This window comes from Balaenoptera musculus, chromosome 2 (genome assembly GCF_009873245.2).
Source record: "Balaenoptera musculus isolate JJ_BM4_2016_0621 chromosome 2, mBalMus1.pri.v3, whole genome shotgun sequence".
Classification (NCBI taxonomy): domain Eukaryota; kingdom Metazoa; phylum Chordata; class Mammalia; order Artiodactyla; family Balaenopteridae; genus Balaenoptera; species Balaenoptera musculus.
The window spans coordinates 127075735-127101170 of NC_045786.1; the positions used below are offsets into that span (position 1 = coordinate 127075735).

Below are 25436 nucleotides of genomic sequence, written 5' to 3' on the forward strand. Positions count from 1 at the left end.
GCATAGCACAGGGATATCAGCTGGTGGTTTGTGACCACCTAGAGGGGTGGGATAGGGAGGGTGGGAGGGAGACGCAAGAGGGAGGAGATATGGGGATATATGTATTTGTATAGCTGATTCACTTTGTTATACAGCAGAAACTAACACACCATTGTAAAGCAACTATACTCCAATAAAGATGTTAAAAAAAAAAAAAAGTTTGAGCTGAGAAATTTGAGAGCATTCCATGCCAGCTGAGGACATAACCCTTCTCCCTGAGTCCTCACACAAAGACCGTGGCTTGACTCTTGGCTTTTATTTATTTTTTAAATACGTGCATTTATTTATTTGTTTGTTTGTTTGTTTTTGGCTGTGTTGGGTCTTCGTTTCTGTGCGAGGGCTTTCTGTAGTTGCGGCGAGCGGGGGCCACTCTTCATCGCGGTGCGCGGGCCTCTCACTATCGCGGCCTCTCTTGTTGCGGAGCACAGGCTCCAGACGCGCAGGCTCAGCAGTTGTGGCTCACGGGCCTAGCTGTTCCGCGGCACGTGGGATCTTCCCAGACCAGGGCTCGAACCTGTGTCCCCTGCATTGGCAGGTAGACTCTCAACCACTGCGCCACCAGGGAAGCCCTGACTCTTGGCTTTTAATGTGGAAGTTTTAAAATTACATTCTCGTTGTGTCTTCGGTGGCCCTTGCACGGTGCTGATCACTTTCCTGGTCTGTCCAGACCTTTGCTTATCTGTAGCCTCAAACATACGACGCTTATTTAATGTTGCAAGTGATGATTCCAGTCGTGGGGATGCTTGTCCTTACGTTGAAGATGCCAGTGATTCCCTTCTGCGTTGTTCAACATATACTCAACATACGTTCAACGTACCGGCTGAAAATCTCTGACCTTGCAGCCTGAGTGAATGATGTAATGCTACATGGTTGACATGGAAAGATGTCAGATACAGTATTAAGTGAAAAAAGCAAGGTTCAGAATAGCGTATGTATATACGTATAGTATAAAACCAGATTTGTTTTTGAAACACTGGTGAAATGTTGGTCTGGGACCTGCCGCATCAGCATTACCCAGGAACTTGTTAGAAATGCAGATTCCTAGGCCTTATCCCCTCCACCCCCAGCGCCCTGCAATCCTACTGAACTGGAAACTCTGGATGTGGGGCTGGCAGTGTGACCTCCAGCTGGTGGAGAACCACAGCTCTAGTGTATCTTGTCCTGGGATAGTTTGCTACTATATGTGTCCTAGGGTCTGTATGGGTTTGTAACACCTTTATAATTTGCATATGGTCCCAGTAAATGAATTACTTATGTTTGTAAAGGATTTTGATTTCACTGTTTCTGATTCATTGTATTCATATATGTCTTTTCTTTACAAAATCAGTAAAATAAAAAGTCAACAGATTAAATGTGCCAAAAAATGCTGGCAACTAGAAGAAAAAAATGTTTATACATTAGGCCAAGGTTTTTTAGACTTTGATGTGCACACAGATTGCTTGGGGGCCTTGTGAAAATCCAAGACTGGATTGAGGCCTGAGGTTCTGCATTTGTAACCAGATCCAGGCCAAGGCTGCTGGTCTGTGGATCACATTTTGAATAGCAAACCACTAAAACATTATCCATGGTTATTTCTGGAAGGTAAAATTATGGGAGATTTTCACTTGGTGCATTTCACCTTTGTGCATTTTTTGAATCTGATTTTTTACAAAGAGCTGTATTCAGAGAGAAGAATAAAGAATTTTAAAATCTTTCACCAGAATTTACCTTACTTCTACATCTCTCTGCTATGCAGGCTTAGTCTTTAAAAAGCAAAAATTTCCAAGAGTGCTTCAAAAGGAAACCGATTTATCAGCCTTACGCCTCCCCACGCCACCCAGATCATTGTGGCTGTAAATGTTAAAAAGCAGTAGTGTTAGATGGTAGAGGGCACTTACAAGGGATTCATATTAGCTGGCAGTTTTTCAGTGGCAAGCATCAGAAACAGGCTTAAGGAACTAAAGGAAAATTTTTTAAGGAATTCAAAGAAAAATGGTTTGTCATGGCTGAATCTAAGTCTTCAAATGACATCCTTAGGAATTGGTCTCTTGCCATCTCTAAGCTCTGCTTTCCTCTGCAGTGGCTTTACCTTCATGCAGTCCCTCTTTCCCTAGAATGGCCACCAGAAGCACAAGGCTCTGCTTCATCAGATTAGTGGCCACAGCAAGATAACTCCTCTTCCCAGCAAGTCCCAGAAATGACTCCTGTTGGCACGAACCCATCTCTGAATCTATCAGTGACTCCGATTGGCTGGACTTGGCCATATGTATGTTTCTGAAGAAGGCTGTGGGTGTTACCAACCCCATGCAAATAAGCTGAGAGGAAGGGGTGATTCCCCAGAGGAGAACTGAAGTGTCGATAAAAGAACAAGGTGGATAGATGTAAAAGTGAGAGATGATGTTCTATTATTGTGCAGATCTTGCCGCCCAGTCTTCTCACTTTATTTATTTGGAAACCAGACTAAGTCACACTAGTAAATAGCAGACCCACGATTTTCCAATTTCTACCTCTTTGCCTTGTCCTCTTTACTGTGTTACCCCCCGTTCTTGGAAGCTAGAAATGAATCAAACCTGAAGCCTCTGTAACACTTGCTTATCACTGAAATGTCTTCTTAAACCCTGTCTTTCAGATATTAAACTTAAAGGAGCTGTAATTGTACATTGATCGTCTTTGACTCTCCTACATCGACTGCTCAGATTAAGTAAGAAAACCACATTCCTTTTGTGATAGTAATCCTTGCTCCTCCTTTCTTCTTTGGGGAAACAAGTTGAAGCTTGATAAAGTGTAGGGGCTGGTCTACTTGGAAAAAGTTTGAGCCCTAACCAGGTGATTCCATGAGTGAGGTGGGTGCCCTATGGATGGAGGGGCTCACACCAGCCTCTGATCTTTTTGATCACATTTTATCCCAAGAACTTGATTAATAGTCTAGACTGTGTCCTCCCTTTGGGCGGGCTTGTTGCCCTCCCAATTTTCCCAGGCACAGCGCTATCCCTGTGGACAGGTACAGGCATGAATCAGAAATCTGGAGGCTCGCCCAAAAAGTATGTCTGCTGTTTGTAAAGGGGCAATGTAGTAATTACCTGTGAGTAATGCAGTGGCAGATCTTCCATGAGAAATTAAAGCTGAAAAAGAGGGCTTTCCTTTGCTTGAAGGAAGGGTTTTGGGTGAGCGAATCCTTTCCTTGGGAACTGTCTCTTCTCTTTCTCCCAAACTCTACCCCTTCCTCCCCAGACATCCTTTCTTAAGCACCCTACTCTGGCACTCATCAAGCCATGGGAATGAGAAAGAATTGGCTGGAAGTAAACAGTCTGCTTGCTCATAGCAACTGAAAGTTTTCTTCCGATGGTTCTGGTTCCAGGGGAGGTTGCTGAAGATTAAATCCTGAAGTCTGTCCCATTCAGAGAGCAGCAGCCTGGCTTCTGGTGGCTACAGCATCAGGTAGGAAAAGAATGGTTTTTCTTACCTTTTGTTTTTTGTAAAATATGATTTGAAGGCAAATTTAATGTTAAATGTCAGTATATTGGGCACAGAATCAACAAAGGATTTAAATAATATGATTTCTGTCCATCAACCAACCTAACCAGACTAATGAGAGGATTGGTCCTACTGTCGGAGAACCTGTCCCATGATTTGTTTTTTGGGGAGGGGGTTTCTTGGGTGGTCCAATGTAATAGCTGTTGCAGTCAGTACCAGGAAGAAATTCATGTCCTGATGAATTAGACAGTTTCTGCGTTCTCTGGATTTTCACTTGTAGTGTGCATGTTTACATATGTATGTGTCCCATACTCCAGACACACAATCACCTTTGTTAAGAACACTCACAAAAACACAGATGATGAACTGACCAGAAGACAGGCCCCCTTTGATATATTGTTTTATTCTGAGTTTTTCAAGAGCCCGTCAACTGACTTCTTGCAAGATACCACCATAAATTTTTTTAAAAAAGAAGTTATTAGGAGACATAAATGTTAAGTAAGTGTCAGTTACATTCATATCAGTTACATGCTCACTCTGTGGGCTGCAAAAATGACTTTTATGTATTTTGGGGTCATGCACTTCTGTATAAGGGATATAACTTAGTAAAACTAGACAAGACACCATAGAGTGAGTATGATGGGCTGTTACAGAGTTTGTCATAACCAGATCCCTAGTGTTGTAAAGGTAAAATATGATGTGCACATGATAGAAGGAAGTCATAAAGGGAGTATGGAAAAGAACAAAATGGAGTTCTATGAGAATTTTTAGGTTTACCTTTTAAAAGGAAACGAAGTTTGAGAGTCAGCAACCAGGGAATCAATTGTCAGAGAAAATATTTGTGAATTGTGTTATTACATCATTTTTTTAAATGACCGTATATTGAGGTTTCCTATTGTTTGCCATTGTGTGTGTGTGTGTATGTTTGTGTGTGTGTGTGTGTTTGTGAGAGAGAGGAGACACTCTCCTGATACACTGGGTTGCAGATCACTGCTGGGCTATTTTTAAATGAACTTCAGTAAACACTGATTCTGCAAACATTAATCAGCACCTCTGTGTTCTGGGCACTGTCCTAGGCCCTGGACTATATATATATATATCATGTTGAATTTCCTATTCAGTAACCTTTACTTACCTCTTATTTGTGTTACCAACGAAAAGACAACCCCAGAGATTTAGTGCAATTACCGTAACGGGGCTCCTAAGGTGGCCTGGTTATCGGAGCTACTTGTGTACCGACCTGCTAGAAAAGTATATCTTGTGTTCCAGTCGGAAATGACACCCTGTTGAAAATAAACAGTACCTTCCTTAAAATCCAGTGCTCTGAGGCTGATCAATAGCAGAGCTCTGCTCTATGATTTGGGTCCTGTTGTGAGTCTCGAGTTCCCAGGGTGAGAGTGAGGCGCTGGTCCTTGGCGAGATGCTTGGCCCTGAGGCACGGGTGGTGCCTTCTCTGCCCTGCTTTCTTCCCCAAACCCTGTGGGAGTGAGGGTGGGGGAGGGAGGTGGGCAGAACCCCTGTCCCTATGGAGGAGTCTTCTCCAGGTGCCTCCCAGGGGACCTTCTTCTTCATTTTACATCACTTGTAAATGGCCCCTGAGCCCTCAGCAGACATGATTGAACCTCCTTGCAGACCAGCCCTGGTCCCTCTGCTGCCCTGAGAAGCTGGCTTCTCAGCTGGCCTGCAGCAGACCCAGGAGCAAGGCTGACAGGTGCGAACGTTGTCTCATGACCAGCACACGCCCTTCCTCTTCACTTCTTCCCTACAGCTGCTGCTTCTCGTGGTTGCCGTCAATACTACCTTTCCCCACTCTGGAAACTGTCTGAGTTGGTCATGGATGGTCCCTCAGCTCTGCATGTCTCCCAGTTCTGGTGAGAAATGCTCCCCTGGGTGACATGACCAAGCAGAAGGCAAAGTCAACAACAACAACAGAATAAAAATAATAATAGCACTTACTATTTGTGAGTACTGGCTATGTGCCAGGCACTGTGCTGAAAGCTTTGCATACATGATCTCATTTACTCTTTACAACCACCTACGAGGTGGGGGACTACTGGTAATCCCATTATACCGACAAGGAAATTGAGGCTTAGCCATTTACCTGTTGTTGGGAGATTCACATCTGAATGCCTGACTCCAAAGCATTCAACCACAGCTGTGGTGAGAGTGATGATCAAGTGTATAAATGCTTGAACGTTGGCCAGAAGAAGACAGCACAGACCTGTGGGGAGGGTGCTGGGCTCGGTGCCCTTCTGGCCCCCTTAGCCTCTCTGCTCTTTTGGGATGCCTCTGAAAAGATCTGCCAGAGACCAGCAGGGAGACCAAAGGGCTCGCTCTGCCACCTGTGGCTTCCCCCTGCAAGTGGCCTGTCATACCTCCCTTTGAGGTCTGGCAGCCGACATTTATGTTGGTCTTTGTTTACAAACAAGGGCCATGCATCCTGTTCTTTCTTTGCTATTTGAGGCTGACCTTAATTCTAAAGGAGCATATGTTTTACTTCCACTGTGCTGGTGATTTTGGAGACAGACTCCAGTCTTAAGAGGAGTCTGGGAGTATCCATAACCTGTTCTTTCCCTTTCCTTGACTTTCAGCTAGTTTATTCCCCAGAACCTACCTGGAAGATGGAGTTCTCCTTTAGGGGTGGTTTCTGTTTCATCAAGGACCACTCTTAGTGCTGTTGGAAACTCCTCTGAGGAGGAAGAGTTTGTGGTCTCCAGGCTGTTCACCCTTGGGCTCCACCATTCACAAATCATGCCCTAGGCTTATTTCTGGGGGATACTCTCACATCTTGAACCCCTTTATGTTTTCAACCTATAGGCAAACTGTTCTGTGATATGGATCTTGTCTCCCAAGACTAGGGATGTCAGGAAAGGGCTCAGATCAGCCCCTGCACCAAGACCATTGGATGGCCCTTTGGTTAACTTGAGTAGTGCGTCAAGACCCTATCCCCTTTGACTTCTTACAAACTATTTTTATTGTGTGACTTGGCAATGAACTAGTGAAATATCACTTTTTTGAAATTTGGCCTTAACTTGCTTGTTTCCAGTTTCAAAGGGTTTCCCTTATTTTTCATTTTATTTGAAGAGAATGAAAGAGTTGGAGATTTGAGTTAACAAAAAAGAAGGGGACTAATATTAATTGAGCACCTACTATGTGCTGAGTACTCTACTAGCCTTTGTACATATGATGCAACATTTAACCCCGACAGAACCTTGCAAGGTAGAAAGGACCATTTACAGTTGAAGAAGTTGAGGGTAAGAAAGAGTTAAGCTACTAAGTGTGGTGGGGGCAGAATGCAAAGCCCAGGTTGCTTCCCTCATTCCACACTTCCTCCACCTGGATTATAAACCCCTTCCCAGTGGGCAGAATGGACGCAGACAGTTCATCTCATTTAATCTTTACAGTCCTGGGATTTAGGTAGGTGACACCTATTTGGTGAACAAGGAAACCAAGACTCAGAGGATGTTGTTTGGGTTACTGGAAATCAGCTCCTATTAAGGCTTAATAGTTTCCTAGTCATCTCAAAGACAGATGACTTCTGAGGAAATGGTCTTCTCATGAAAACAATTTAACCCCCAAGATCCTAATCAACAATAGTCTATTTGTATCACTTCTGATTTTCCAAACCTTGATCTTAGCAGTGTGTGTTTACTTACATATGCCCTACTTTGTGTTTCTCACATAGTTTTATTTCACAGACACAGGTCAGCGTCAGTGAAATGACATGCTCGTCACTTATGCTGGTATAGTTTTCTGTCCTGTTACTCAGACCAATTCCTTGTTATTGAGCATTTGAGATGGTTCAAAGAATACAACTTCACTTTTTCTATTTGTTGATGTTCTTGTTTTTGGAGGGTATGTTCTCCAAAGAAGACATCAGTGAATCAAAAAGTATGACAAATATTTATAACAAATAGCTGGATTTGTTATAACAGATTGCTTTCCTTGGAAACCTCACATGTCACCAGCAACAAACACAGGGACTTGTTTCCTTACAATCCCAGGCTGGGCTGCTTTTTATTGAGCTGAATTCATTTATCGTTCTCCTCTGCAAAAATTTGGGGGGTTCTGATCTTTGAGGGTCTGTCTTCCCATCACCGAGGCTTCTAACGGAGGACCCTGCTGAGCCAGTTGACTGCTGCAGTTGCCTTCAGTCAGTCATGAAGACCTGAGATGCCATGTTCCATGGCCTGATGAACTGGGAGAGGGGGATAAACAGGTAAGGGATAAGTTGGAAAGTAAAGAGAAATGGGTAAAACCCATGATAAATGAGTAGGTCAGAGGAGAAATACAGGGTATGCGAAAATTAGCCTCTTTGAGATTCTTGAAATGAAGACTAGGATGTGAGATACATTTTTTCATTTCCTGGTTTATGTTGTAGCCAGCCTGAAGGATGGCCCCTAATGATCCCTGTCTCCTGATATTAGCACCCTGGTGGTCCCTTCCCACATTCCATCAGGTTTGGTCAGTGTGCCCAGTAGCATACAGGAGAAGTAATGATATGTCACTTCTGATATTAAGTTATAAAAGACGTTGTGGCTTCCATTTTATTTTTTATTTTTTATTTTTTTTAGCTGCATTGGGTCTTCGTTGCTGCACGCGGGCTTTCTCTAGTTGTGGTGAGCAGGGGCTACTCTTCGTTGTGGTGCACAGGCTTCTCATTGCGGTGGCTTCTCTTGTTGCAGAGCACGGGCTCTAGGCATGCGGGCTTCAGTAGTTGCAGTGCATGGGCTCAGTAGTTGTGGCTTGCGGGCTCTAGAGCACAGGCTCAGTAGTTGTGGCACATGGGCTTGGTTCCTCCATGGCATGTGGGATCTTCCCGGACCAGGGCTTGAACCCATATCCCCTGAATTGACAGGTGGATTCTTAACCACTGTGCCACAAGGGAAGCCCTGTGGCTTCCATTTTGGCCACTTTCTCCCTCTCCCAGTTCACTCACTCTGGGGGGAGCCAGCTGCCATGTTGTGAGTAGCACTTTGGAGAGGTCCACGTGATGAAAAACATGGTGGTAACAGCATCCCAACCACAGTAGAATCCAAGTCACACCTCTGCCAGAAAGCCTGTCCCATCTGTTCACCTCTATTCCCTGTTAGACCGTGGATAGATACTAATTATATGTTGCTGTAGAACAGACCACCTCACAATAGTTTATTAATAACAGTGGTTTATTATTTCTCACAGTTCTTTGTCTGAGTTGTTCTTACTCTGGGTTTTCCTGGACCTTTTCATGTGATTGCAGTCAGCTACAGATTTAAGATGGTGATGGTCTCATGTCTAGGGCCTCATATAGCATTGGATGGAACAGCTGGAATGGCCTTTCATTGTGGGCTTTATCACAGTGTGGTGTCCTCAGAGTACCAGGAGGGCAAAAATAGAAACCGTAAGGCCTCTCAAGGTCTGGGCTTGGATGTTGCACAATACCACTTCCGCCTCATTTAACTGGACAAAGAAAGTAAAAAGGCCAGATTCAAAGTGTAGGAGGAATAAGCTCTACCTCTTAATTAAAAGATTTGTAAATAATGTGTGGTCATTTTTAATTCATCAAGTTCACCCTCTGGCCACAATTATTTCAATTCATCACATAGAAAAAATATACACTGCCCTCCCAAGACCCCTGAGGTCTCATCCAATGACCACATTGGGCTCAAAGTCCATGATCTTGTGATCTGAATCTGGTACAGATATAGATAGGATTTCTCATGTATAGTTCCTCGTCAGTTAGAGATTAAGGTTTGCCTTCCAACCTAACAAGTCCTGTTTATTTCCTCTAAATTCTGCTTGTAAACTAAACCATACACCCAACATAAAATGTTGAAACAGGGACGTGGTAACCACAATAGACATTCCCATTCAAAAATAGAATAATAGGAGGCAATAGCAGTAATTGGTTCAAAACAATTCTGAAATCTATCTTTCTATCTGTCAGATAGAAATCTATTTCTATCTGAAATCTATCTTTCTATCTTTCAGATAGAAATCTATTTCTATCTGAAATCTATCTTTCAGAGAGAAATCCATCTATTTCTATCTGAAATCTATCTTTCAGATAGAAATCTATCTATTTCTATCTGAAATCTATCTTTCAGATAGAAATCTATCTATCTTTTTCTATCTGAATCTGAAATCTATCAGATCTATCTATCTATATAATTGGGTTTTGCTACTCAAGCAGGCAAGGTTACTTGATTAGGGTCTAGGTCTGCTCTAGATTCAACCATCTGGATTCTTGGCTCCATCTTCTGAGATGTCTTTTCTGTTTTAATATAAATGGCCTATGATTGCAGCAAATTAATTTTCTCAACCTGCATACTGACTGTAGAAAGTTGGGGGTCTAGAGGTCTCCTATCATTTTAGATGCTTACTCCAATATGACAGAATTCCTTTAAAAATTTATGGATTTTCTGTGCATCTCATTATTGTTCATTTCATAAGACAAAATCTTTTGTTTTTTTTATTTATTTATTTTTTAACATCTTTATTGGAGTATAATTGCTTTACAATGGTGTGTTAGTTTCTACTTTATAACAAAGTGAATCAGCTATACAAATACATATATCCCCTTATCTCCTCCCTCTTGCGTCTCCCTCCCATCCTCCCTATCCCAACCTTCTAGGTGGTCACAAAGCACCGAGCTGATCTCCCTGTGCTATGCGGCTGCTTCCCACTAGCTATCTATTTTACATTTGGTAGTGTATATATGTCCATGTCACTCTCTCACTTCGTCCCAGCTTACCCTTCGCCCTCACCGTGTCCTCAAGTCCATTCTCTATGTCTGTGTCTTTATACCTGTCCTACCCCTAGGTTCTTCAGAACCATTTTTTTTTAGATTCCATATATATGTGTTAGCATACGATATTTGTTTTTCTCTTTCTGACTTACTTCACTCTGTATGACAGACTCTAGGTCCATCCACCTCACTACAAATAACTCAGTTTTGTTTCTTTTTATGGCTGAGTAATATTCCATTGTATATATGTGCCACACCTTCTTTATCCATTCATCTGTCGATGGACACTTAGGTTGCTTCCATGTCCTGGCTATTGTAAATAGAGCTGCAGTGAACATTGTGGTACATGACTCTTTTTGAATTATGGTTTTCTCTGGGTATATGCCCAGTAGTGGGATTGCTGGGTTGTATGGTAGTTCTATTTTTAGTTTTTTAAGGAACCTCCATACTGTTCTCCATAGTGGCTGTATCAATTTACATTCCCACCAACAGTGCAAGAGGGTTCCCTTTTCTCCACACCCTCTCCAGCATTTGTTGTTTGTAGATTTTCTGATGATGCCCATTCTAACTGGTGTGAGGTGATACCTCATTGTAGTTTTGAGTTGCATTTCTCTAATAATTAGTGATGTTGAGCATCCTTTCATGTGTTTCTTGGCAAATCTGTATACCTTCTTCGGAGAAATGTCTATTTAGGTCTTCTGCCCATTTTTGGATTGGGTTGTTTGTTTCTTTGATATTTAGCTGCATGAGCTACTGGTAAATATTCATTTGTAAAAATTTTCTCCCATTCTGAGGGTTGTCTTTTCGTCTTGTTTATGGTTTCCTTTGCTGTGCAAAAGCTTTTAAGTTTCATTAGGTCCCGTTTGTTTATTTGTGTTTTTATTTCCATTTCTCTAGGAGGTGGGTCAAAAAGGATCCTGCTGTGATTTATGTCATAGTGTTCTGCCTAAGTTTTCCTCTAAGAGTTTTATAGTGTCTGGCCTTACATTTAGGTCTTTAATCCATTTTGAGTTTATTTTTGTGTATGGTGTTAGGGAGAGTTGTAATTTCATTCTTTTACATGTAGCTGTCCAGTTTTCCCAGCACCACTTATTGAAGAGGCAGTCTTCTGTCCATTGTATATTCTTGCCTCCTTTATGAAAAATAAGGTGACCATATGTGTGTAGGTTTATCTCTGGGCTTTCTGTCCTGTTCCATTGATCTATATTTCTGTTTTTGTGCCAGTACCATACTGTATTTATTACTGTAGTTTTGTAGTATAGTCTGAAGTCAGGGAGCCTGATTCCTCCAGCTCCATTTTTCTTTCTCAAGATTGCTTTGGCTATTCGGGGTCTTTGGTGTTTCCATACAGATTGTGCAATTTTTTATTCTAGTTCTGTGGAAAATGCCATGGGTAGTTTGATAGGGATTGCACTGAATCTGTAGATTGCTTTGGGTAGTATAGTCAATTTCACAATGTTGATTCTTCCAACCCAAGAACATGGTATATCTCTCCGTCTCTTTGTATCATCATTAATTTCTTTCATCAGTGTCTTATAGTTTTCTGCATACAGGTTTTTTGTGTCCTTAGGTAGGTTTATTCCTAGGTATTTTATTCTTTTTCTGAGATGGTAAATGGGTATGTTTCCTTAATTTCTTTTTCAGATTTTTCATCATTAGTGTATAGGAATGCAAGAGATTTCTGTGCATTAATTTTTTATCCTGCTACTTTACCAAATTCATTGATTAGCTCTAGTAGGTTTCTGGTAGCACCTTTAGGATTCTCTATGTATAGTATCATGTCATCTGCAAACAGTGACAGCTTTACTTCTTCTTTTCCAGTTTGGATTCCTTTTATTTCTTTTTCTTCTCTGATTGCTGTGGCTAAAACTTCCAGAACTATGTTGAATAATAGTGGTGAGAGTGGACAACCCTGTCTTGTTCCTGATCTTAGAGGAAAGGGTTTCAGTTTTTCACCATTGAGAATGATGTTGGCTGTGAATTTCTCATATATGGCCTTTATTATGCTGAGGTAAGTTCTCTCTATGCCTACTTTCTAGAGGGTTTTTATCATAAATGTTGGTTGAATTTTGTCAAAAGTTTTTTCTCCATCTACTGAGATGATCATATAGTTTTTCTCTTTCAATTTGTTAATATGTTGTATCACATTGATTGATTTGCATATGTTGAAGAATGCTTGCATTCCTGGGATAAACCCCACGTCGTCATGGTGTATGATCCTTTTAATGTGCTGTTGGATTCTGTTTGCTAGTATTTTGTTGAGTATTTTTGCATCTATGTTCATCAGAGATATTGGCCTGTAGTTTTCTTTCTTAGTGACATCTTTGTCTGGTTTTGGTATCAGGCAGATGGTGGCCTTGTAGAATGAGTTTGGGAGTGTTCGTTCCTCTGCTATATTTTGGAAGAGTTTGAGAAGAACAGGTGTTAGCTCTTCTCTAAATGTTTGATAGAATTTGACTGTGAAGCCATCTGGTCCTGGGCTTTTGTTTTTTGGAAGATTTTTAATCACAGTCTCAATTTCAGTGCTGTAATTGGTCTGTTCATATTTTCTATTTCTTCCTGGTTCAGTCTCGGAATGTTGTGCTTTTCTAAGAATTTGTCCATTTCTTCCAGGTTGTTCATTTTATTGGCATATTTTCTTGTAGTAGTCTCTCATGATCCTTTGTATTTCTGCAGTGTCAATTACTGCTCCTTTTTCATTTCTAATTCTATTGATTTGAGTCTTCTCCCATTTTTTCTTGATGAGTCTGGCTAATGGTTTATCAATTTTATCTTTTCAAAGAACCAGCTTTTAGTTTTATTGATCTTTGCTATTGTTTCCGTCATTTCTTTTTCATTTATTTCTGATCTGATCTTTATGATTTCTTTCCTTCTGCTAACTTTGGGTTGTTTTTGTTCTTCTTTCTCTAGTTGCTTTAGGTGTAAGGTTAGGTTGTTTATTTGAGATGTTTCTTGTTTCTTGAGGTAGGATTGTATTGCTATAAAATTCCCTCTTAGAACTGCTTTTGCTGCATCCCATAGGTTGTGGGTTGTCGTGTTTTCATTGTCATTTGTTTCTAGGTATTTTTTGATTTCCTCCTTGATTTCTTCAGTGATCTCTTGGGTATTTAGTAGTGTATTGTTTAGCCTCCATGTGTTTGTATGTTTTACAGATTTTTTCCTGTAATTGATATCTAGTCTCATAGCATTGTGGTTGGAAAGGATAGTTGATACAATTTCAATTTTCTGAAATTTACCAAGCCTTGATTTGTAACCCAAGATATGATCTATCCTGGAGGATGTTCCCTTAGCACTTGAAAAGAAAATGTATTCTGTTGTTTTTGGATGAAATGTCCTATAAATATCAATTAAGCTCATCTTCTCTAATATGTCATTTAAAGCTTTCCTTATTTATTTTCATTTTGGATGATCTCTCCATTGGTGAAATTGGGGTATTAAAGTCATCTACTATGATTGTGTTACTGTTGATTTCCCCTTTTATGGCTGTTAACATTTGCCTTATGTGTTGAGGTGCTCCTATGTTTGGGTGCATAAATATTTACAATTGTTATATCTTCTTCTTGGGTGTATCCTGTGATCATTATGTAGTGTCCTTCTTTGTCTCTTGTAATAGTCTTTATTTTAAAGTCTATTTTGTCTGATATGAGAATTGCTACTCCAGCTTTCTTTTGATTTCCATTTGCATGGAATATCTTTTTCCATCCCCTCACTTTCAGTCTGTATGTGTCCCTAGGTCTGCAGTGGGTCTCTTGTAGACAGCATATATATGGGTCTTGTTTTTGTATCCATTCAGCCAGTCTGTGTCTTTTGGTTAGAGCATTTAATCCGTTTACATTTAAGGTAGTTATCAATATGTATGTTCCTATTACCATTTTCTTAATTGTTTTGGGTTTGTTCTTGTAGGTCTTTTCCTTCTCTTGTGTTTCCTGCCTAGAGAAATTCCTTTAGCATTTGTTTTAAAGCTGGTTTTGGTGGTGCTGAATTCTCTTAGCTTTTGCTTGTCTGTAAAGGTTTAAATTTCTCTGTCGAATCTGCATGAGATCCTTGCTGAGTAGAGTAATCTTGGTTGTAGGTTTTTCCCTTTCATCATTTTAAATATGTCCTGCCACTCCGTTCTGGCTTTCAGAGTTTCTGCTGAAAGATCAGCTGTTAAAGTTATGGGGATTCCCTTGTATGTAATTTGTTGTTTTTCCCTTTGTGCTTTTAATATTTTTTCTTTGTGTTTAACTTTTGATAGTTTGATTAATATGTGTCTTGGCGTGTTTCTCCTTGGGTTTATCCTCTATGGGACTCTCTGTGCTTCCTGGAGTTGATTGACTATTTCCTTTCGCATATTAGGGACATTTTCAACTATAATCTCTTCAAATATTTTCTCATTCCCTTTCTTTTTCTCTTCTTCTTCTGGGACCCCTATAATTTGAATTTAGTGTGTTTAATATTGTGCCAAAAGTTTCTGACACTGTCCTCAATTCTTTTCATTCTTTTTTCTTTATTCTGCTCTGCAGTCGTTATTTCCACTATTTTATCTTCCAGGTCACTTATCCGTTCTTCTTCCTCAGTTATTCTGCTACTGATTCCTTCTAGAGAATTTTTAATTTCATTTATTGTGCTGTTCATCATTGTTTGTTTGCTCTTCAGTTCTTCTAGGTCCTTGTTAAACGTTTCTTGTATTTTCTCCATTCTATTTCTAAGATTTTGGATCATCTTTACTATCATTACTCTGAATTCTTTTTCAGGTAGACTGCCTATTTCCTCTTAATTTGTTTGGCCTGGTGGCTTTTTACCTTGCTTCTTCGTCTGCTGTGTGTTTCTCTGTCTTCTTATATTGCTTAGCTTACTGTGTTTGGGGTCTGTTTTTCGCAGGCTGCAGGTTTGTAGTTCCTGTTGTTTTTGGTGTCTGCTGCCAGTGGCTAAGTTTGGTTCAGTGGGTTGTGTAGGCTTCCTGGTGGAGGGGACTGGTGCCTGTTTTCTGGTGGATGAGGCTGGATCTTGTCTTTCTTGTGGGAAGGACCGCATCTGGTGGTGTGTTTTGGCGTGTCTGTGACCTTACTGTGATTTTAGGCAACCTCTCTGCTAATGGGTGGTGTTGTGTTCCTGTCTTTCTAGTTGTTTGGCCTACGGTATCCAGCATTGTAACTTGCTGGTCATTGAGTGGAACTGGATCTTAGCGTTGAGATGGAGATCTCTGGGAGAACTTTTGCCGTTTGATACTACATGGAACCAGGAGGTTTCTGGTGGACCAATGTCCTGAACTCGGCTCTCCCACCTCAGAGGCATAGGCCTGACACCCAGCCTCAGCACCAAGACCCTGTCAGCCACATGGCTCAGTAGAAAATGGAGAAAAAAAGAAAGAAAGAAAAAAATAAAATAACAAAGTTATTAAAATAAATAAATAAAAAAATTAGAAGTAATATTTAAAAAGAAAGAAAGAAGAGAGTAGCCAAAGCAAAAAACAAAGCCACCTATGAAAACAAGTGCTAAAAACCACACTAAAAAAAAAAATACAAACAAAAAAAAACTGGACAGACAGAACCCAGGACAAATGGTAAAAGCAAAGCTATACAGACAAAATTACACAAAGAAGCATACACAGAGGTTTTCCAGTGGGTCCTGGTGAGATACGATCTGGGAAGGTACTCCCTCTTGCGAGAGCACCGGAATCACAACTAAGTGCTGAACAGTCATCAATGGGAAGACACTGGAACTCACCAAAACAGATACCGCACATCCAAAGACAAAGAAGAAGCCACAGTGAGATGGTAGGAGGGGCGCAATCACAATAAAATCAAATCCCATAACTGCTGGGTGGGTGACTCACAAACTGGAGAACACATACCACAGAAGTCCACCCACTAGAGTGAAGGTTCTGAGCCCCACATCAGGTTTCCACCTGGGGGTCCGGCAACGGGAGGAGGAATTCCTAGAGAATCAGACTTTGAAGGCTAGTGGGATTTGATTACAGGAGACTTGACAGGACTGGGGGAAACAGAGACTCCACTCTTGGAGGGCACACACAAAGTAGTGTGCGCATCAAGACCCAGGGTAAGGAGCAGTGACTTCATGGGAGACTGAACCAGACCTACCTGCTAGTGTTGGAGAGTCTCCGGCAGAGGCGGGGGGGTGGCTCTGTCTCACTGTGAGGACAAGGACACTGGCAGCAGAAGTTCTGGGAAGTACTCCTTGGCATGAGCCCTCCCAGAGTCCGCCATTAGCCCCACCAAAGAGCCCAGGTAGGCTCCAGTGTTGGGTTGCCTCAGGCCAAACAACCAACAGGGAGGGAACCCAGCCCCACCCATCAGCAGACAAGCGGATTAAAGTTTTACTGAGTGCTGCCCACCAGAGCAACAGTCAGCTCTACCCACTACCAGTCCCTCCCATCAGGAAACTTGCACAAGCCTCATAGATAGCCTCAACCACCAGAGGGCAGACAGCAGAAGCAAGAAGAAATACAATCCTGCAGTCTGTGGAACAAAAACCACATTCACAGAAAGATAGACAAGATGAAAAGGCAGGGGGCTATGTACCAGATGAAGGAACAAGATAAAACCCCAGAAAAACAATTAAATGAAGTGGAGATAGGCAACCTTCCAGAAAAAGAATTCAGAATAATGGTAGTGAAGATGATCCAGGACCTCAGAAAAAGAATGGAGGCAAAGATCGAGAAGATGAAAGAAATGTTTAACAAAGACCTAGAAGAATTAAAGAACAAACAAACAGAGATGACAATACAATAACTGAAATGAAAAATACACTAGAAGGAATCAATAGCAGAATAACGGATAAGTGACCTGGAAGACAGAATGGTGGAATTCACTGCTGCAGAACTGAATAAAGAAAAAAGAATGAAAAGAAATGAAGACAGCCTAAGAGACCTCTGGGTCAACATTAACTGCACCAACAGTCACATTATAGGGGTCCCAGAAGGAGAAGAGAGAGAGAAAGGACCAGAGAAAATTTTTGAAGAGATTATAGCCAAAAACTTCCCTAACATGGGAAAGGAAATAGCCATCCAAGTCCAGGAAGCACAGAGAGTCCTAAGTAGGATAAACCCAAGGAGAAATATGCTGAGACACATAGTAATCAAAGTGGCAAAAATTAAAGACAAAGAAAAATTATTGAAAGCAACAAGGGAAAAATGACAAATAACATACAAGGGAACTCCCATAAGGTTAACAGGTGATTTCTCAGCAGAAACTCTACAAGCCAGAAGGGAGTGGCATGACATATTTAAAGTGATGAAAGGGAAGAACCTGCAGCCAAGATTATTCTACCAGGCAAGGATCTCATTCAGATTTGACGGAGAAATCAAAAGCTTTACAGACAAGCAAAAGCTAAGAGAATTCAACACCACAAAACCAGCTCTACAACAAATGCTAAAGGAACTTATCTAAATGGGCAACAGAAGAGAAGAAAAGGACCTACAAAAACAAACGCATAACAATTAAGAAAATGGTAATAGGAACATATATATCGATAATCACCTTAAACATGAATGGATTAAATGCTCCAACCAAAAGACACAGGCTCGCTGAATGGATACAAAAACAAGACCCACATATTTTTGCTGTCTACAAGAGACCCACTTCAGACCTAGGGACACATACAGACTGAAAGTGAGGGGATGGAAAAAGATATTCCATGCAAATGGAAATCAAAAGAAAGCTGGAGTAGCAATACTCATATCAAGCAAAATACACTTTTAAATAAAGAAAGTTACAAGAGACAAGGAAGGACACTACATAATGATCAAGGGATCAATGCAAGAAGAAGATATAACAATTATATATGCACCCAACATAGGAACACCTCAATACATAAGGAAACTACTAACAGCTATAAAAGAGGAAATCGACAGTAAATGATAGTGGGGGACTTTAACACCTCAGTTACACCAATGGACAGATCATCCAAACAGAATATTAATAAGGAAAAACAAGTTTTAAATGACATATTAGACAAGATGGGCTTAATTGATATTTATGGGACATTCCATCCAAAAACAGCAGATTACACGTTCTTCTCAAGTGCGCACAGAACATTCTCCAGGATAGATCACATCTTGGGTCACAAATCAAGCCTCAGTAAGTTTAAGAAAATAGAAATCATATCAAGCATCTTTTCTGACCACAATGCTATGAGATTAGAAATCAATTACAGGGAATAAAACATAAAAAACACAAACACACGGAGGATAAACAATATGTTACTAAGTTACCAACAGATCACTGAAGAAATCAAAGAAGAAATCAAAAAATATCTAGACAAAAATGACAATGAAAACACGATGATACAAAACCTATGGGATGCAGCAAAAGCAGTTCTAAGAGGGAAGTTTATAGCAATACAATCCTACCTCAAGAAACAACAAACATCTCAAATAAACAATCTAACCTTACACCTAAAAGAACTAGAGAAAGAAGAACAAACAAAACTCCAAGTTAGTAGAAGGAAAGAAATCATAAAGATCAGAGCAGAAATAAGTGAAATAGAAACAAAGAAAACAATAGCAAAGATCAATAAAACCAAAAGCTGGTTCTTTGAAAAGATAAACAAAATTGATAAACAGTTAGCCAGACTCATCAAGAAAACGAGGGAGAGGACTCAAATCATTAAAATTAGAAATGATAAAGGAGAAGTTACAACAGACACCACAGAAATACAAAGCATCCTAAGAGACTACTACAAGCAACTGTATGCCAATAAAATGGACAACCTGGAAGAAATGGACAAATTCTTAGAAAGGTATAACCTTCCAAGACTGAACCAGGAAGAAACAGAAAATAGGAACAGACCAATCACAAGTAATGAAATTGAAACTGTGATTAAAAATCTTCCAACAAACAAAAGTCCAGGACCAGATGGCTTTACAGGTGAATTCTATCAAACATTTAGAGAAGAGCTAACACCCATCCTTCTCAAGCGCTTCCAAAAAATTGCAGAGGAAGGAACACTCCCAAACTCATTCTATGAGGCCACCATCACTCTGATACCAAAACCAGGCAAAGATAGTACAAAAAAAGAAAATTACAGACCAATATCACTGATGACTATAGATGCAAAAATCCTCAACAAAATACTAGCAAACAGAATCCAACAGCACATTAAAAGGATCATACACCATGATCAAGTGGAATTTATCCCAGAGATGCAAGGATTCTTCAATATATGCAAATCAATCAATGTGATACACCATATTAACAAATTGAAGAATAAAAACCATATGATCATCTCAATAGATGGAGAAAACGCTTTTGACAAAATTCAACAGCGATTTATGGTAAAAACTCTCCAGAAAGTGGGCATAGAGGGAACTTACTTCAACATAATAAAGGCCATATACGACAAACCCACAGCAAACATCATTCTCAATGGTGAAAAACTGAAAGCATTTCCTCTAAGATCAGGAACAAGACAAGGATGTCCACTCTCACCACTATTATTCAACATAGTTTTGGAAGTCCTAGCCATGGCAATCAGAGAAGAAAAAGAAATAAAAGGAATACAAATTGGAAGAGAAGAAGTAAAACTGTCACTCTTTGCAGATGACATGATACTATACATAGAGAATCCTAAAGATACCACCAGAAAACTACTAGAGCTAATCGATGAATTTGGTAAAGTAGCAGGATACAAAATCAATGCACAGAAATCTTTTGCATTCCTATACACTAATGAGGAAAAATCTGAAAGAGAAATTAAGGAAACACTCCCATTTACCATTGCAACAAAAAGAATAAAATACCTAGGAATAAAACTACCTAGGGAGATAAAGACCTGTATGCAGAAAACTATAAGACAGTGATGAAAGAAATTAAAGATGATACCAATAGATGGAGAGATATACCATGTTCTTGGATTGGAAGAATCAATATTGTGAAAATGACTATACTACCAAAGCAATCTACAGATTCAGTGCAATCCCTATCAAATTACCAATGGCATTTTTTACAGAACTAGAACAAGAAGTCTCAAAATTTGTATGGAGACCCAAAAGACCCTGAATAGCCAAAGCAGTCTTGAAGGAAAAAAACGGAGCTGTAGGAATCAGACTCCCTGTCTTCAGACTATACTACAAAGCTACAGTAATCAAGACAATATGGCAGTGGCACAAAAACAGAAATATAGATCAATGGAACAGGATAGAAAGCCCAGAGATAAACCCATGCACCTATGGTCAACTAATCTATGACAAAGGAGGCAAGGATATACAATGGAGAAAGACAGTCTCTTCAATAAGTGGTGCTGGGAAAACTGGACAGCTACATGTAAAAGAATGAAATTAGAACACTTCCTAACACCATACACAAAAATAAGCTCAAAATGGATTAAAGACCTAAATGTAAGACTGGACACTATAAAACTCTCAGAGGGGCTTCCCTGGTGGCGCAGTGGTTGAGAATCTGCCTGCCAATGCAGGGGACACGGGTTCGAGCCCTGGTCTGGGAAGATCCCACATGCCACGGAGCAACTGGGCCCGTGAGCCACAATTACTGAGCCTGCGCGTCTGGAGCCTGTGCTCCGCAACAAGAGAGGCCGCGATGGTGAGTGGTCCCCACTTGCCGCAACTAGAGAAAGCCCTCGCACAGAAACGAAGACTCAACACAGTCATAAATAAATAAAATAAAAGAACGTGAATTTCTAAAAAAAAAAAAAAGTAAAAAAAAAAAAAATAGAGACACAGATGCAGAGAACAAATGTATGGACACCAAGGGAGGAAAGTGCCAGGGCGGGTGGTGGTGGTGGTGTGATGAATTGGGAGATTGAGATTGACATCTGTACACTAATATGTATAAAATGGATAACTAATAAGAACCTGCTGTATAAAAAAATAAAATAAAATTCAAAAAAAAGAAGCATACACATACACACTCACAAAAAGAGAAAAAGGAAAAAAAATATATCTATATATTAAAAAAAAGGAAGAAAGCAACCAAATCAATAAACAAATCTACCAATGATAATAAACTCTAAATACTAAACTAAGATAAACATAAGACCAGAAGGAAATTAGATGCAGAAAGCATACCCCAAGTCTACAGTTGCTCCCAAAGTTCACTGCCTCAATTTTGGGATGATTCGTTGTCTATTCAGTTATTCCAGAGATGCAGGGTACATCACGTTGATTGTGGAGGTTTAATCCGCTGCTCCTGAGGCTGCTGGGAGAGATTTCCCTTTCTCTCTTTGTTTGCACAGCTCCTGGGGTTCAGCTTTGGATTTGGCCCCACCTCTGCATATAGGTCACCTGAAGGCATCTTTGGGGGAGTCTGAAGTCTTCTGCCAGCGTTCAGTAGCTGTTCTGTAGGAGTTGTTCCACATGTAGATGTATTTCTGATGTATTTGTGGGGAGGAAGGTGATCTCACGTCTTACTCCTCTGCCATCTTGAAGGTCTCTCTATTTATTTTTTATAGAGCAGGTTCTTATTAGTTATCGATTTTATACATATTAGTGTATATATGTCAATCCCAATCTCCCAATTCATCCCACCACCACCAACAACCCCCCTCCCACTTTCCCCCCTTGGGGTCCATACGTTAGTTCTCTACATCTGTGTCTCTATTTCTGCCTTGCAAACCAGTTCATCCGTACCATTTTTCTGGATTCCACATATATGTGTTAATATATGATATTTGTTTTTCTCTTTCTGACTTACTTCACTCTGTATGACAGTCTCTAGGTCCATCCACGTCTCTACAAATTACCCAGTTTCGTTCTGTTTTATGGCTGAGTAATATTCCATTGCATATATGTACCACAACTTCTTTATCCATTCATCTGTCGATGGGAATTTAGGTTGGTTCCATGTCCTGGCTATTGTAAATAGTGCTGCAATGAACATTGGGGTGCATGTGTCTTTTTGAATTATGGTTTTCTCTGGGTATATGCCCAGTAGTGGGATTGCAGGGTCATATGGTAATTCTATTTTTAGTTTTTTAAGGAACCTCCATACTGTCCTCCATAGTGGTTGTATCAATTTACATTCCCACCAACAGTGCAAGAGGGTTCCCTTTTCTCCACACCCTCTCCAGCATTTGTTGTTTGTAGATTTACTGATGATGCCCATTCTAACTGGTGTGAGGTGATACCTCATTGTAGTTTTGATGTGCATTTCTCTAATAATTAGTGATGTTGAGCAGCTTTTCATGTGCTTCTTGGCCATCTGTATGTCTTCTTTGGAGAAATGTCTATTTAGGTCTTCTGCCCATTTTTTGATTGGGTTGTTTGTTTTTTTAATGTTGAACTGCATGTGCTGTTTATATATTTTGGAGATTAATCCTTTGTGTGTTGATTCATTTACAAATATTTTCTCGCATTCTGAGGGTTGTCTGTTCGCCTTGTTTATGGTTTCCTTTGCTGTACAAAAACTTTTAAGTTTCATTAGTTCCCATTTGTTTATTTTTGTTTTTATTTCCATTACTCTGGGAGGGGGGGTCAAAAAAGATCTTGCTGTGATTTATGTCAAAGAGTGTTCTTCCTATGTTTTCTTCTTAGAGTTTTATAGTCTTGCCTTACACTTAGATCTTTAATCCATTTTGAGTTTATTTTTGTGTATGGTGTTAGGGAGTATTGTAATTTCATTCTTTTACATGTAGCTGTCCAGTTTTCCCAGCACCACTTCTTGAAGAGGCTGTCTTTTCTCCATTCTATATTCTTGCCTCCTTTATCAAAAATAAGGTGACCATATGTGTGTGGGTTTATCTCTGGGTTTTCTATCCTGTTCCATTGATCTATATTTCTGTTTTTGTGCCAGTACCATATTGTCTTGATTACTTTAGCTTTGTAGTATAGTCTGAAGTCAGGGAGTCTGATTCCCCCAGCTCCGTTTTTCTTTCTCAAGATTGCTTTGGCTACTCGGGGTCTTTTGTGTCTCTACACAAATTTTAAGATTTTTTGTTGTAGTTCTGTAAAAAATGTAGACAAAATCTATGCCCACAATTCTTTTTGTGATAGGCCTTTCTCTATACTAGTGCTGTCTAATAGAAATATAGTGCAAGCCACAAATGTGAACCACGTATGTACTTTTTAAAGTTCTAAGAGCTACAATTTAAATAATAATAAAAAAAACAGATGAAAGTTATTTTAGTTACATATTTTGTTTAGCTCAATATATCTAGAATATTATTATTTTAATATGTAATCAATATAAAAATCATTAATAAGATATTTTACATTTTTTATACTAAGTCTTTTAAATCCCATGTGTATTTTACAGTTATACTACATATCAATTTGTGTTCAGTAATTATGTGTGGTTAGTGGCTACTCTGTTGGGCAACCCAGCTCCAGATTACTCAGAGCTATTTTGGGATTAGGCTTCCATGAATCTTAGAAGTGCTTTTGTCCACTTGAGAAGGTCTACTCAGCACTTCCTAAAAAGTCTTTTAGAGGTTTTAATAAAGGGTCTTACAGCCACATCCTCGATTAATCTTTACCCTGAGACCATTTCTTACTTTGAGAATCCTTTGCCTGCTGTAGAGGATGGAAATGAGGAATAGTTTTATTTGCCAACCTAGCAAGTTCTGGGCCCTCCTTAATTTCCTCTAAATTCTGCTTGCAAAGTCAGTGGTTCCTTCTTTAACTCATCCTTCTCTCTTCCTGTACCTCATTATGCAAAGCTAAAAGAAAAATCTATTGATGCTTCCAGCATTCTGTCTGGAAACTTCTTTAGCTCAGACCCACAAATTTATTAGATATGTTTTTTACCTTACAAATGACTAGAGATGACAGTTCTGCTGATTGTTTCAGCAACATGGGTGGCCCTTTTTCCAGCCTCCAAAAAGTATTTCCTAACTGCCCTTTCAGCCTCTCCCAACCATCTGGTCCTAAAGCCAATAACTCATGTTTCAAGTTTGTGTTATGGAAGCACCCTACTCACCAATTTCTGTTTTAGTTACTCATTGCAGAGTAGCAAACAACCCTAAAGCTTGGTGACTTAACAATAATTTATTATTTCTCATGATTTTGTGAGTCGACTGGCTATTTTAATTACTGGTGTTACCCAGGCTTATTCAGGTAGCTACCTTCGGCTGGAAGACCAGCGAGGGGTGGGGATCAGCTGGGCTTCTCTCTCCCTGTGCTTTTGCATCCTTAAGGAGGCTGGACTTTTTGACATGGCGGCGGTAGCAGTCTAAAGGTACAAGCTTTAGTGTGCAAGCACTTATCAAGCGTCTACTAATCTCATTTTTTTGGTGCCATTGGCCAGAGTAAGCACATGACCAAGTGCAGAGTCAATATGGGAGGGAACTACACAAGGGCCTGGGTCCTGAGAGGAATGATTAGTTGAGGAATAACTAGTGTAAATCTCTTATAAGTATCTTACGGATTACATGAGTTGATTTATATATACATAAAGCACTTTTTAGCATAGTACTACTGCTCTGAATCTGCCCAAAATCCCACAGGTAGATACTGGAATTCGGTTCTGAAGTTGCCTTTACCTTATGTTTGGAAAGATCCATCCATGCTTGCTCTACTCACAGCCTAACAAGGAAGAGGCGTTGAGCAGAGGGGACAGGTTATGTCATGTGTCAGTCATTGTGCAAAAGGCATCAACTGTATTATCTCATTTAATCCTCAAAGCAGCCCATTTTACAGATGAAGAAATGAGGCACAGAGAAACTAGTTAATGGCCCAAGGGCCTGATTCCAGGCAGCCTGGCTCTGAGGGCTGTGCTTGTCATCACTTGTAATCACTGTCCCACAGCTGTGTACACACAGGGACAGCAGGAGAGACAATGAAAGTGGGGGAAAACAAGGCCTGGGGTGCAGAAGAAATCAGGGAAGCATTCCAGAGTCTGTGTGTATTTTTTTCCGGTGTTTGGCCTTTTGGGTTTTCTGTAGAAACTGTTCTTCTAGAACCCTGACTTTTCTTTGGCAATCAGCTTTCCCATTTGGGGCAGATGTATGGGGAGGGATTTTTTTTTTCCTAGTTGAGCTCACTTGATTCTCATATCTGAACCAAGCTTGTTAAGTTGAAAATCTTCCGATGTGTTGTGAAAATTATGGCTTGGTGGCCCTGAACGCTTGCCAGAGCGCGTGCTGTGTCTCAGAAGACCACGGCAGGACTCCTGCCATCCCGGGTGGAGAACACACAGGTCCCAACAGAAAATAGTCACTCTGGTTCTCCTTCTTCCATATCAAGATTTATGACACGTGAAGGTGCCAAGTTTGCAGGGTGAGAAGAACAGCAGCTCACATTCACAACGGTGTCTCTTAAGAT

At 40.2% G+C, this 25436-nt stretch overlaps 1 protein-coding gene across 2 annotated transcripts in view; it reads left to right on the forward strand.

The window, feature by feature from the left end:
- The first annotated feature begins 3167 nt into the window (after positions 1 to 3167).
- Positions 3168 to 25436, forward strand: part of FRMD6 (FERM domain containing 6) — a 266485-nt gene continuing 244216 nt past the window's right edge. Inside the window, exons 1-2 of one of the 2 annotated variants that reach the window (XM_036842781.1) lie at positions 3168 to 3182; positions 3377 to 3456. The gene's annotated coding sequence lies outside the window, so the exon portion shown is untranslated. Of the gene's footprint in view, positions 3183 to 3233; positions 3457 to 25436 lie in introns of those variants that run through there. The other variant, XM_036842780.1, reaches the window with a different exon arrangement.